Below are 14,233 nucleotides of genomic sequence, written 5' to 3'. Positions count from 1 at the left end.
TACAGTTACATGCACAGTGAGCCTACCCATGTAACCCATACCCAAATTAAGAGGTGGAGCATTACAGACAACCTCAAATCCTCCCAGGGATTATCTTCTGAAAGGGAACTAAAATCCTGAATTCTAACACATATATGATTTTTTTGTTTGTCTTTCAAATTACAGTTGTATTCTTTTGTCTTTGATTTGATCTATTATGTTTTTAAATTCATCCATGTTATTATTTCCTGAAGCAACAGTTTGTTTCTTCTAATCATGTATCATGTCCCATTGTATGAAGCATTTGATTGTGTCCTCCTTAGAGGTTATTCTAAATAGTATTGTCAAAACACAATTAAGTCTTTCTGTTGAGCATACACCTGGGACTCAGATCACTAGATCAGATGGCAAGTATATACTCAGCTTGGTGGATGTTGCCAAATCATTTTCCACGGTATTTTTTCCAATTTTTATCCCCACTAATGGTGTATGAGAACTTTAATTCTTCTACCATCTTTCCAACACTAGGTATTGCCTGTCTTTTTCACTGCGGCCATTCTTATAGGTAAATAGAGGTATCATATTGTGATCTAATTTGTTGTTCTCTAATGACTAATTAAGCATCCTTTCTGATGTTTATTTATATGGATCAACACAAAGTTGGTTGCTTTTCTAAGAGTTTGAACAAACTCAAATTCCCCTCTAAATGGGTTGTTCACAGTAGGGCTCAAACTGCGCTTTTTATGAGAATGAACATACTAGTGGATCTGAAGCCTACACACCAATGCAAATTAAATTGTTAGATATAAACATTTCCTCTCAAATCCATCAATCTCATCATGCCTTCCTCCAAACCCTTAGAGAAATAGATTCGCTTAGGATAAAGAGATATTGGGTCAATAAAAAAGATATCTAATGAAGCTCAAAACAATTATCATGGCATTTAGAATTTTCCTATTGTGGAAAACATGTTTAACCTCAAAAATCCCCCTCAAGGGATCCCTGGGTGGTGCAGCAGTTTGGCGCCTGCCTTTGGCCCAGGGCGCGATCCTGGAGACCCGGGATGGAATCCCACGTCGGGCTCCTGGTGCAGGGAGCCTGCTTCTCCCTCTGCCTATGTCTCTGCCTCTCTGTGTGTGTGTGTGTGTGACTATCATAAATAAATAAAAATTTTAAAAAAAAGAAGAAAAAAATCCCCCTCAAACAAGCAGACCAAAAATGAACACTGTTTATATCATAACACAGATCACCCAGAATAAAGACTGAGAAAGTGGTGGGTCAGAACACAGTCCTTCTTTGGATTCACACCAATGGAAACAAACTCCCACAGATTTCAGCTAACAAGTACTATTCTAAAAGCAATCATACACACAAATATTTAGGGCTTCCAAAAAATAGCAAGGGTCCTAAAATAAGAAAACAGCAATCACTAAAGACCAGTAATGGATGACAGCAGCAAGGGCCACACAAAAAAGAAATAGAACATGTTCTCTTGACCTCACTAATTCTGACACTTTTACTGGCTACTTTGTCAAGAGTGTCTAAGAGACCATTAGACCAAAGCTGTACCAGACTTAATATCTATACATCAGTGGAATAGATCAGCTATGGGGGGAGAAACACTGGAAGTGACTGTGTTCTTTAGACAAGTTATCTTCACTTTCCTCTTAAAAATAGACAAACACAAATGGCTTAAGGGAAGGCATATCTAAGAGTAAATTAAGAAAGGACAAAGGGAAAGAGAAATAATTGGGACAGGTCATTTGGAAAGTGAAGGAGAGAGAGAACTAATTAGCCAGGATATATTGAACATCTTCTGTGTCCAGAGCTAGGGCATGAAGGACCTGTTTGGGAAGAAGTTTACAAGCCTAGAGAGAAAAAATCAGCTGGGCAGCTTATAATTCCAGTCAGCAATCCTTGGAGGCATCCCGTGCCCCCTGAGGCCCCTGTGAGGACATCATGTAAACGGAGCCACAGTGTTACACTCTACTTTGTCTTTGTCAACCCAGAATTTTCTATGGAGCCAATATAAACAGAAAGGGCCATTGTAAAGTTTTCTTTTCTTTTTCTTTTCAAAATATGACCCTATAACCACATTCCCAGCTGTTGTGTCTTGTGAATGGATTTTCCCCTTTTAGTATTTTGAGAGATACAGTTTCTCCCTGGCCATGTCTGCCTACTTTGTTCTCCTCTTTGCCACACCCTTTTTCCATATCACTTTTTAAAGTGACACACAACTCTATGTATTTTATAGGGAATCTGGGTGAGTGGGAGAATGGGCTATTTTTCCCTTTAGCGTGCAGTGGGGCATTTGTGGCATGCTGCAGTTGAGACTGTGTGTCGATTATTGAATTATATATCATTCTTACTTTATGTGATCACCACATAAAACTGTCCACCCAAACATATACATTTATATTTTGTGTTTTATAGTTAGGGAATAAGGGTCTTTCAGCTCTAAAATAACAACTGGCAGATTGTGGTTACTGCCTGCCTACTGAATAGTTTATTGGGAGCATAGTTAAATTAACATGAGCTTTGTCATAACACTTTATCTTTGGAACAGGATTCATGATTCGGCTGACATTTTTCCCTTCTTACTCCACTGTAAAATATATTTTCATTCTATTAAACTCAGCCTAGGCTTTAACTCAATTAGTAACTTGGACACACCATCTTACCTAACTTTTTTTCTTTTTGATATAAGAATTCAAGTTTAAGAAAGAAAATTGCAGGTCTAATGAAAGATTGCATGGTGTTAAATTTGATAACTCTTTCAACACATTGCAAAAAAAGGAGAAGCTGCCATGTTCTATTTCTGAGGAAGTCGGACCGGCTGGGAAGTCCACCTGTCTTTATGAAATAGTGTATCTCTCATTCCTCCATCATGCCTCTTCAGACTTTTCCCTCCTGCCTCTCGAGACTCTGTAAATTAATTTATTTTATTCTACCTTTGCAGATAAAAAAGTGGAGGGACAGAGAAAGGAGATCATTTATGACCTCAGAGTGGTATTGTGTTGGAGGTCAGGTTAACACTTCCCAGACTATTAGTTGGGTCACACAGAGTCTCCACACTAAAGAATTATTCTGATTATTTTGATCCATATAAATCACTATTCTGTGAATAGTATGATACCCTAAAGTCATCTACCAGGTAGTTCTACTTTCTAGGTTCTCGGAGAGGGGCAAGTTTGGTTCCATCTCTCCTATTCTCAACTCCTCCAAAAAGAGTATAATAAAGCCTCAGCTTCTGGGCTACTGTATCTGTACAGGATGTCGGTAAAGACCTAGAGATCAATTGGCACATCAAGGCATAAGTCCAGGTTTCATGAATAAATTTCCCCAACCATGAAATTCAAATAGGTTCATCTGGATGCCTCATAGAAAGCTAGAGTGTGAAGCCTCCCAAATACAATTGCAGGGAGCCGCTTCAGCAGGGAAATAATAGTCTAGCAGATACAGCTCTCCATGAGGGGTAAGTGACAGCATCATGAAGCTGGAATCAGGACTCATTACAGGAAATTCTGAGCATTTGTCTCAGAGTCTACCACCCTGTGACCCCAGGCTTCCTGAGGGAAAGAATCCAAATGAATACATCTGGGACATAATAAGCCAAACCACAGAGGTTTTGTGCTGAGAAACAGAAAGCAGCAATGCTGGAAGTGAGCCAAGGTTACAGTAAGGCATGAGCATATCATATAATATGGATGTCCAAGATGAAATATGGACATGCCCATATGATGAACGGCATATGGCCAAAACAGAAAACACATCTGCCCTTTGACATTGAGTTCCAGGCATCTACACCTGGGAGACATTTGTGTAAAGGGAAAAGTGCTCAAGAATGGAAAACAAAGCAATTGAGAAGTTGATTTTGATGGAAAGATTACATAGGTTAAATAGGTGCCTGTTGTGGACAGAAAGGCAGCTAAGGGGTTAAATAAGATCTTAAGAAATGTGTTCTGTATATCCCTAATAGCTAGCAGAGTTCCTGGCACATAGTTAGTGTTCAGTAAATACCTGTTAGGTGAATGGATAGCTTTCAAATATAAACTTAACTATGAAAAAAGGAGTCCCTGTTCTCTACAAAAATATATAACCCCAAGCTATTTTTAGTGCCCTTCTATAGAGGCCCGATAAATAATTTAAAGAGAGTAGACTCTATTATTATCTTTAAGCAAGAAACAAAGCTTACATACTCTTCTAATGCACAAAGGAAAGTGAATGTCCTCATGATGCTGCTTCCAACATCTTCTCAGATGTGAGACATCCAGGTCTGTCTTTAAGCACCGTCAGCTGGTCCAAAGTCCACAGACAGACGCAAGAACTTTTTGTATGTTGCAGATCATAGATTCTTCAGAACAAATTGCAAACTATGAAAGCTTGCACCCCACATGCCACCCAGAGGCCTGTTGTTCCTCATATTTGGATGTCTAAGTAAAACGTAAATTACACTTCACCGTATATGTGAGGATTTTTGGCTTTGCCTTGGCTCTGTCATGAATAACTTCAGCAATGGAATTATACTGTAAATCTTGGCTGATTTTTCAATCGCCAAAATGTATTGACTGTATAACTGCAAACATTTAACATGGCACACATTTGATCAAAACCTTAATAAAATGCAAGAAAAGATCTATGTTTCCCATATGGGAGGTTGGAAATGAAAGGATAATGCTGTGACTCACCAGTGCCATGTTTAAATAGTTGTCTCTAGTAAAATTAATCCAGAGTTTGAGCCCTGGACAAGAGATCAAAGGGAAAATTAGGAAAACTGGTACCATCTCTGACAGATCACCTGTGGGTGGAATGAAAAAAGAATAACTTGGGACACCTGGGTGGCTCAGCGGTTGAGCATCTGCCTTCAGCCCAGGAATGATCCTGGAGTTCCAGAATCGAGTCCCACATTGGGCTTCCTGCATGGAGCCTGCTTCTCTCTCTGCCTCTGTCTCTGCCTCTGTCTCTCAGGAATGAATAAATAAAATCTTTTTAAAAAGAATAATTTTTATAAGACGATCAGGATGTAGGAGTACTCAAGATTACTAAAAGGTCCATTTAGTACTTTTTTCTTTTAATACAATTTGAATGTTCTCAGAAGATTCATGTATGTTGTTCACAGAGCTTTTTGATGATGCAGTCTGGTGGCCACCCTGCTTTCTGTCTAGCATGAAGCAGACACAAAATAAGAAGTATAGGGAGATGTGAGATATAAAGTAGATGACTAGAAAAATAAGCTTACCACCTTCACAGGGAGCTCCTGCCATGCCCCTAGACCACTTTATGCTTCTAATTAGTCATTTTAAGGTCTTTCATAGCTAATATTAGTTTCCTATTGGGTGAGTCTATCTTTGACTCCAAATCCTACATGGCCATCAAATGCGACGGTTCCCACAACTGAATTCCTACTCAATGCAATGTACTTTTTAAGTATTAGATCATGCAATTACTAATTTATTAAGATGGTACAGAGAGATGTAACCAGGAAGAGCCACACACCTAACAGCATTTCAAATTCTCAAAATAGAAGGGAGATCATGTGGACTGTCTATTGGTTCTCTAACTCCCACTTCTATTCTACACTGGGCAGGGTAGCTTCAGTTCAAATCCCTCCCGTGTTACTCTTCTCTTTTAAAAGTTAGCAGTGATGCCCCAGCCACAAACCCTGGGTCTCTCTTAGACACACTTTCCTTGCTTTCTCCACAGCATTTTGTCTATTTATTCACTTCCATTTTTGTTAGATTCCAGCACACCAAATTGACCCGTCCTCCCCTTCTCTCTGATTCTACTTACTACCTACTATTCCTATGCCTTTAGTGTAAATCTTGTAATGTAAATCCCACCAAATTCTGCATTTAGACCACTTTTCTTCCCCTTCTGGTGTCTGTCCACTCATTCTGTCTGTTACATCAATAACCATGCCTTTCACCCCTCATTTGCAAGGACCATCTCTCTATGAATGTTCAGTCATCATGTCAAATCTGACATGTCCACAACTAATCATCTGCTTTCTCCTTCTATATATGCTATTCTGCTTTTTTCTCCCTATAATCTTTGTTGAGAAATGAAGACAGAAGCTACTGTCCCAGTCAGACAGTCTCTTACAAATTTAATGCTAAATTTTGTAAGATAGTAAAGAAGTAATTCCTTACTACATTTTACATGCATGCCTTTATTTTTCCACTACTGCTACTAATAACCTAATTAAGAACTGTCTTCCTTCTGTTGTGATGAATACCAATAAAAGGATTTATTTTACTACCATTCCTTCTTTGAATTCATTGTATGCAATAGTGAGAAAAATGTGGTTAAAGAACAAGTCTGATCAAACTATCCCTAATTCCATGAATTTTGGTTGTTTCCAAATAATTCTTGAATAAGTGAAGTGTAGAAGACACAAAGAAGATTAATTCCAAAGCAGAGGGCACTGGGTTAGATGAGAGGAAGACTGGGGGAAGTCTTAAAAAGTAATAGCAAATATTTTCCAAAAGGACTGAATAAACTGAAGTACTCTATCTATGGTAAGGTATGATCAAAGATATCATGCTATCTTTACAGTATCATTCTGTAGATACAGATTTGTAAAATGAATATACTTCTCAAAGATATATTGTGGGATTTAATCAATTTCATGGTGTTGACATAGATCTGTGAGACAAGTGAGGAACCTGTGGGCCTAAAAGGCTTAGGGTAGCCTCTGACAGGCTGACAACTTCTGTACCGGGCTGAGTCATGAGGAAAGCGTTCCAGATGCATCTCTAAATAACACCAGGTCTGTTTTGTGTCAATAATTAGTGACTATATAGGAAAGGAAGTACTGTTATTAGGGGTTGACAGCCCTTCCCAATCCATATCAACCAGATTTATTTCTGAAGAAGCATTGTGATGCCCCCATAGCTCTAGAAGAAGAAAATTACTCCTTCTTTCTGAAAGATCTCCTTCCAGCTAACAATAAAACTCACAAATAATTTTTCAAATCCAGATAAAATACCATTTTCTATTAAACCTCTCTAAACCATTAGAGAAATTTTGGTCCTTTGTATTTTATAGCATTTTGTCTGAACCTCAGTTATAATTGATTATATTATATTAGGTGTCGAAGTTTACTGTATTTCTAAAACATTTTTTATTCATTGATGGCCAGAATAGAACTTCTGCAGTTTGTTGGGAAAACATGGAATATGGAATCAGAAGGCTTGGATTTGAGAAACATCTCTGGCATGTATGAGATCTGTAATGGACTTTGAGTGAAGTCCATAACCCACTTTTATCATCTTTAAAGAATAATAGTAACAATCTTTTTTTTTTTTTTTTAATTTATGATAGTCACAGAGAGAGAGAGGCAGAGACACAGGCGGAGGGAGAAGCAGGCTCCATGCACCGGGAGCCCGATGTGGGACTCGATCCCGGGTCTCCAGGATCGCGCCCTGGGCCAAAGGCAGGCGCCAAACCGCTGGCCACCCAGGGATCCCAATAGTAACAATCTTTACTCAAACACATGGTTGTGATAACTTTGCTGATCTGAAAGTAATTTGCAAATGAGAATATGCTCTGTAAATATTATTTCCTAAGTCCATCCCACAGTGCTCCTGACCAGTGTCTTTTATGTATGAGGTCCTCAGTAAATACTTGAAGAATCAAATTGAATTTCAACCCTCCAAGGTGAACTGGGAAATGTTTATTGAAACAAAATTTGGAAAATATGTTTTATAGTGAAAGATGGCTTTTATAGATAAATGATTCCCCCAATGAATCCAAGCTTGTAGGAGATTGTATTAGCAGTAGCTCAGTATCTGGAATGTTCTGGTATAAACTACCAGTGTATCTTCATCGTTTTTATTTAGAATTATCAAGAAAATATAACCTAGTCAGGCTCGATAATATTGCCTTTGGCTCCAAAAGACAGAAAGAACATGTTTATAAAAGAGAGACAAATAGAATGTGAATGAGAAAAAGATAAATTAATCACTGGGGAGAGAGAGAATATGTATCTCCAGCCTAATGAATACGGTGATTGTGCTTGCCTGCTTTCACATTAGTGGGGCAAGTGAACATCCAGAATAACAAGGAATCGTTTTGCTTTAGAGGAATTCTGATTTTGATAAGAAGTAGAAATGCTTTCTGAAATCAGAACTAGTCAGACCTTAAGTTTGAGGAGAAGAAATGAGGTTGGTTTGGATACTAGATATTCCACATTTAATTTTCATGAAAACCATAGAATGCATGCATGTACTACTGTCCCCATTTTACAGTAGAGCAACCTGAAACACAGAAGGTTTTTTCCCTAATGCCTAAGGGGAAATTTTTAAGAGGGTCCAAAGATATATTGCTTTTGTGTGTAGGAGAGAGACATGAATAGTGCAGAAGGTAAGATCCCTATTCTCTGCAGAAGCCAGTGTATCTTCAATTCATCAGTGACATTTATCTCTTGGGCCTGAGAGTCAACACCCCAGTCCAGACATCAATGTTCTCATGGAGAGCCAATCATAGTTTCCTTGGAGACCTAGAGGACTTCTCAGGAAGCAGTCCTTTAGAAAGAGAGGCTGAGAACCTGGGGAAGAATAGGGCAGGCCTAATAGCAGTACTAATATAGTGTCTAGCATTTTCTGAGTGCTTACTATATGCCAGGAAGTATCTCCTATTCTTTACGCTTATTTCCTCACAGAATTCTTACAATACCCATATGAGGCAGGCACTCGTAGTACCCAAGTATTACAGGCCCAAAAATGGTGGCAGAGATTAAATACTTTGTCTACGGTTACATGAATGATGCCAATTGGTTCCAACGATTTGTTCTTAACAGTTCAGTGCTTTCCACTGCCTTAACCTCCTGAAATAAGTGAAGCTGGCAAACTGTTGGTAGACAGGTAGGTGTGCCAAGTAATACATCTGGAGGGGCTTGTAAATTATCTGATGGGTTTGAGACAGGCCTGTGTGAAGGGGTGGGGAGATAAGTCCTACTCGGCTTTCAGCTCAAGATCCAAGTTTGCCCAGGCCCTGCTAGCCTGAAAGGGCAACTGGAGGGCAACTGGCCACCTAGACAAATGGAAGATGCTCATGAGGCTCATGTTCCTCTTAGAAAAATGTCCTTAATTTTCTGGGATCTGGGAATAGAAGGACAAATATTTGTAAATTTCTTTATCATTCTACTTTCTTTATCAGTATCTCATCAAAGCAGCTACCCTGATTGTAAATCTTTTGGCTTCATCTTTACCTGATTTATTTTCCTCTGCCTTTTTATAGTAGATGTGAACAGTAAAATGCTCCAGATAAGTATTAGAGAGGAAAGAAGGGTAGGATAAATAAGGAGGCTGCAGAAGTGTGTGTCTAATGGCTGTTCCTTTGTAATGTTTTGGGGACCCTTGCCTGTGGGAAATGTAAACAGTGAAGTACTCCTGGGATCATCTTTTGATGACCTTAACGTGTCAGAACATTGTTCTTTATCCAAAAATGAATTTTTCTCTACTCCTGAATGTATAAAGTAACCTTCCTAATTGTGAATTGCTTCTGGATCCTTCCCTCCTACCATAGTACAAATGAATAATAATAATAATTTAGAACAGTGGTTCCTAAACCTAACTTTTTCATGTAATGGGCCATGTCAACAGACATCTAGTGATGCCTATAGAACCCCTTCTCAGAATGGTATCTTTAAATATTTTTTAAATATGTAAAACTAATATATTGAAGTAATGTTATAAAATGATAATTTTAAAAATTATGAGGAATTAAATTATGTTAATGTTAATATAAATATTTTAAAATAATATTCTAATAAAAATCATTTACATTGAAATATAGTCATAAAATATTTTTAAAATTTATGATATATGTCCTCTAATTGGCACACTAAAGTTTTGGCAACAAGTCTAATAATTACTATAATTTTTAGGTAATGGTGAAGGTGAACAATATTTTGCCATTTTTGCAACAATCGCATATAATAAGATAATACCTGTGGTTTCTATTGGTGGCAAAGTCACTGTGGCTGCTAATATTATTGTACATGTTGCATACATTAGTAAATGAAAATCATGCTAAATTTCAGTTAGAGATTAGTGAAAATAAATATATAGTATTTCTCCATCCTTGATTTCCCTTCAGGGGTGTCTTGGGGATTCTGTGGACTCAAGGTTGAGAACATTAAATTAAGTGGTGTCCTTTAGATGTGATTTCAGATTTTTAAGCTTTTGAGTGACAAACTGCTGAATCTTAAACATCAGGTACTAGGTGGGAGAAGTTTGGGCAAGCTATTGCTTTCCTTGCATTCCTAAAATCATGCCATAAACTAGGGTATCTGCTATATAGATGTACATTCCAGAGTCCTTTTTTTTTTTTCCACCATTTGCCATCAAAAGGGCAGCAAAATTTATAATTCTTACTCATATAGGGTATGCATTTAACAGTTTAATTCTTGTTTAAATTCATATCTGGATATATATCCAGTTATGAACCCGAAAAATAAAGAAAGAAGACACAGGCCTGGTAATTTTGAAGTAGATATTTCTTTTGCATGGGATGACTTATTAGGACGTCACGAGCTTATGTATCCTAGAGATCTGGAGCAACATCTGACCTCACTAGGAATCCTGTCCCTACCATTCATTGAAGAAGGCAGGGAAGTGGGCCTGGTTGAGAGCACTGCCATGCTTATCAAGGCAGCTACCACACTAGAAGTTAGTATCTACAGTGAAATCTGGATGCAGCATACTAAAGAAACTATTCTTATAATCCATGCTCTGGAATAGCCTTATAACTCAGGCGATTTATTAATGAGATCTTTTGGGATTTGGATGGGGATTCAGCACAAGCCTGCCTTCTTAGGAATTCTTTGCTCAAAAAGCTTTTGATAGAGAAAGTCCTAATATCTTTAAAACATGGAGAAAGGAAAAGTGCCTCCTTTATGTAAGTACTAAAATGGTAAAAAAGGCAATAAGAATATTTGAAGTTTTTCTTCCTTTTTTTTTCTTTCTTTTTTTTTTTTTTTTTTTGGTTATTTAGGGGGTTGATTCTTAGACAATGCAGAGAACAAGATATGGGTAACTACTGTGGTAATATAGTTAGAGGTGAAGTGAAAAAAGGAGCCTCAGACACAAAGACATGACAAGAGAGCATCAGGACGTATACTCATGTTTATACAGAGCCTTTGCCCATTGCCAAAGCCTTTGGGTGCATTTGCATAATTAAAAACAGCAACCTAATCAGCACGCTGGAAAAACAGCAATAACTAGATAGGGCCCCAAACTTATACTCTTCTAAACATTCTTGGCAAAACGCTCATTCCTAGTGAACTCTGTAGTCACAGCAGCCGAGCAAATTACTGAGACATATCCAGTGCCCTGAATCAGGTCATTGGACCCTGCCTTTTGATCAACATACATATGGTATATAGCATGGAAGCTTTGACTAGGAATATCCTTTCTAATATAGAACTTTCATCTAGTGATTTCTAAATTCAGCAGAGCTCTTAAGAAAATAAGTGGCTTCTTGGGAAAATAAAACCATACTTTCTAGTTGCACCCAGAAGCACTCAGAGAGTTGAGCTGTTGCATTTGTGATTCAGCCAGGGCAGGAGGAATTTCAAAGAACCAGTTGCTACTGCTGTAGACAGCTAGAGCCAGCTAGCCCTCTGCAATGCTTGCTCACCCGCTTGCCTTCTTTCTGTCTCTCTTTGCAACCTCTCCACAGAGAGCTGTAGGATCCCTCTGCTCACTCCATTGTGAGGATCTACTGAAAACTATTTCTACCTTAAACTCTCTGTACCTTCATAAAATTTAGCCAGATCTCTCAGTTACATTCAAAGTCTTCAGTGTCTTGCTTTGGCTCATGGCCCTGTTGAAGCAACGCTGATAGAATTTTCAAAAGAATTGCTGATGGACAAGAAGCAAAAAGTATCTTCCCTGTTGGCTTCTATTTACATACTCTGAGGTATGTGTCCTGTAGGGTGAACAAGGCTCATGCATTGCTTGAGTTGACTGAGGTAGTAATGACCCATTTGCTTTTGGAATGGGAACAAGGCAGATCTTCTGTCCATATTTATTATAGACAAACCAGAAAGCATATGCTCTAGCCACAGAAATATAACCTGTCACTTCCACTTTCTTTGATAGCTTTAAAGCAGAGTCTGGAACCTGAGTCAGAGAACAAGAATCTTTAAATGCAGAATAATTAGCCTATTGAAGTTCCATCTTCCTAAATTAACATGCAAAGGATCAAAATGTTCAACCTTGGTGGGTTAGAATGCATGTTTTTAGTTAGAAATACTGATTGCCTCAGAACTATGATTTGGTGTTGAGGGGGACATTTTCCCTAATGGAGCTTGGTGACTTGGAATCATTTGTTGGCTTTGGGCTTCGACCATTCTTTTGCCCTACTTGCACCTGTCAGAGTGTGCTAAGGCACACTCACATCATGTATCAACAGTGCATAAGCACAACTTGACAAACCCGTGGATGAAAATTAGATGAAATGGAGTTCAAAATACACATAAAAATAGAAAAGTCACTTCTCTATCACAATTTTTCTGTAGAGACTGTGATTCTTCATCATTCCAGTTTCCATAGTTGTGTTTTCTGCACCATCTTGCAGAGAGTGAGACATTGACAGATTGAAAGTGTACAACTCATACTGACAACCTGGAGGCTGTTCACATTCAAGTTCAACTCACATTTCCCCATTCCACTAGGTTTTCTCTTTACACCACTTGTATACATGCCTCTATCTTCCATTAGTTTTTAAGCTCCTCTAAAACCTACATCATATTTTTATTCATCCTTACGTTTCTTCCAACTTAGCTCTGACACAGCATTTTGTAATCATTAGTCATTAAATAAATACTGTTGGAGACAGAAACAGAGGACATTGTTTTCTAAAGTGAGCTACATAATAGTATTGCAGACAGTAAACAAATTAATCTTGTTATCTTAATAATTATTGTCTGCTTAGTATTAAAATTACATAACATATGTCAGATCTATAATTGTAATGATATTCTCATGACAAGTTATAAATGAGATGCCCAAAGAATGAATATTAGCACCATTCCATTTATGTGAATGGGCACATATTGTGAATTTTACGGGAATATGGCAGGAATTGTGACACTGGTGTGTTTGAGAAGCAACAATGTGAGGAAAGCAAGGAGTCCATGACTAACGAGTATTTTCTACTGTCAGTGAGTTTGAGTGGGCAAAACAAAATGCTGAAGGTAGTTTCAGAGCAGGGAGTCAAACCCAAGACTCTTAAATGATGCCAGGAGTTTGAGCCTGTAAATATCCTTTTTTTTTTTTTTTTGAGCCGGTAAATATCCTAACGCTTGACTTCCTCATCTGAAAAAGCAGGCGATTGGACTAATTATATGGTGTTTCCTGTGTCCCTAGAACCATACATAGGAACCTAATAAATGTATTTAAAGATGGCCATGTGTACTTTAAAGACCAACTACATTGTTGTTTTGCCTTTTTTTAAAGTAACTTCTCTTTGTTCACTCTTAGGTTATACAACATGGCTCTGATCCAATTTGCTGCCAACCACAATATAATCTGTCTCTTTATTATATAGGCCAGAATGTGAGGATAAACTGATTTGGGGCTCTGGCAAGTTAGGTCTTGAAATGCTATGGCTCCCCTGATAGTAATTCAAGCAAGTTTCTGTGTCCTTCCAGACTATGTGAATGTAGGTGCTTTGTATGTTTTTTTTCTCACCTGTAGAAATTAAAGTTTTAGATAGTGTTCTTCTCTTTACATTTTCCATAACCAGTGTGAGCTTCCATATTTTACTCTTGATGATATCTTTCTAGGAGGGACTTGCTGCAAGCACTTACAGTCCTGCTTCATCAATAAACACAGATTTATATTGCTTCCATGAGCTCTGAAGTAGTAAATTTTCTCTAAATAAGGCTCGTGGTAAATATAATTGAATTATAGTTTCAAAGTACATATTTATGGAGGTACCATGTTTTAGAAGCTCATGCAAAATGAAATTGATGTAACTGATGCTAACTAACAGAATATTTCCCATTAGGCACAACCTCACGAGCCTCTGTTTCTACCCACTCCTAATGTTGATAGTCTTTGCTTTCCTATTTATAGGAAACTTTTAGACAATGAAACCAAAGATAGAATGGAATTATTTATATGTTTCTCAAATCTTTTCTTCTTTTGACCTTAACTTCCTTAACCATCCACTCTGTGGAATCTATTATTATGGATGATTATAAAAAGATTCCTCTCGTTACTAGGTCTGTTTAAACTATAAA

The sequence above is a fragment of the Vulpes lagopus genome, chromosome 7 (assembly GCF_018345385.1).
Source record: "Vulpes lagopus strain Blue_001 chromosome 7, ASM1834538v1, whole genome shotgun sequence".
NCBI lineage: Eukaryota > Metazoa > Chordata > Mammalia > Carnivora > Canidae > Vulpes > Vulpes lagopus.
This window is presented reverse-complemented; position numbering follows the sequence as displayed.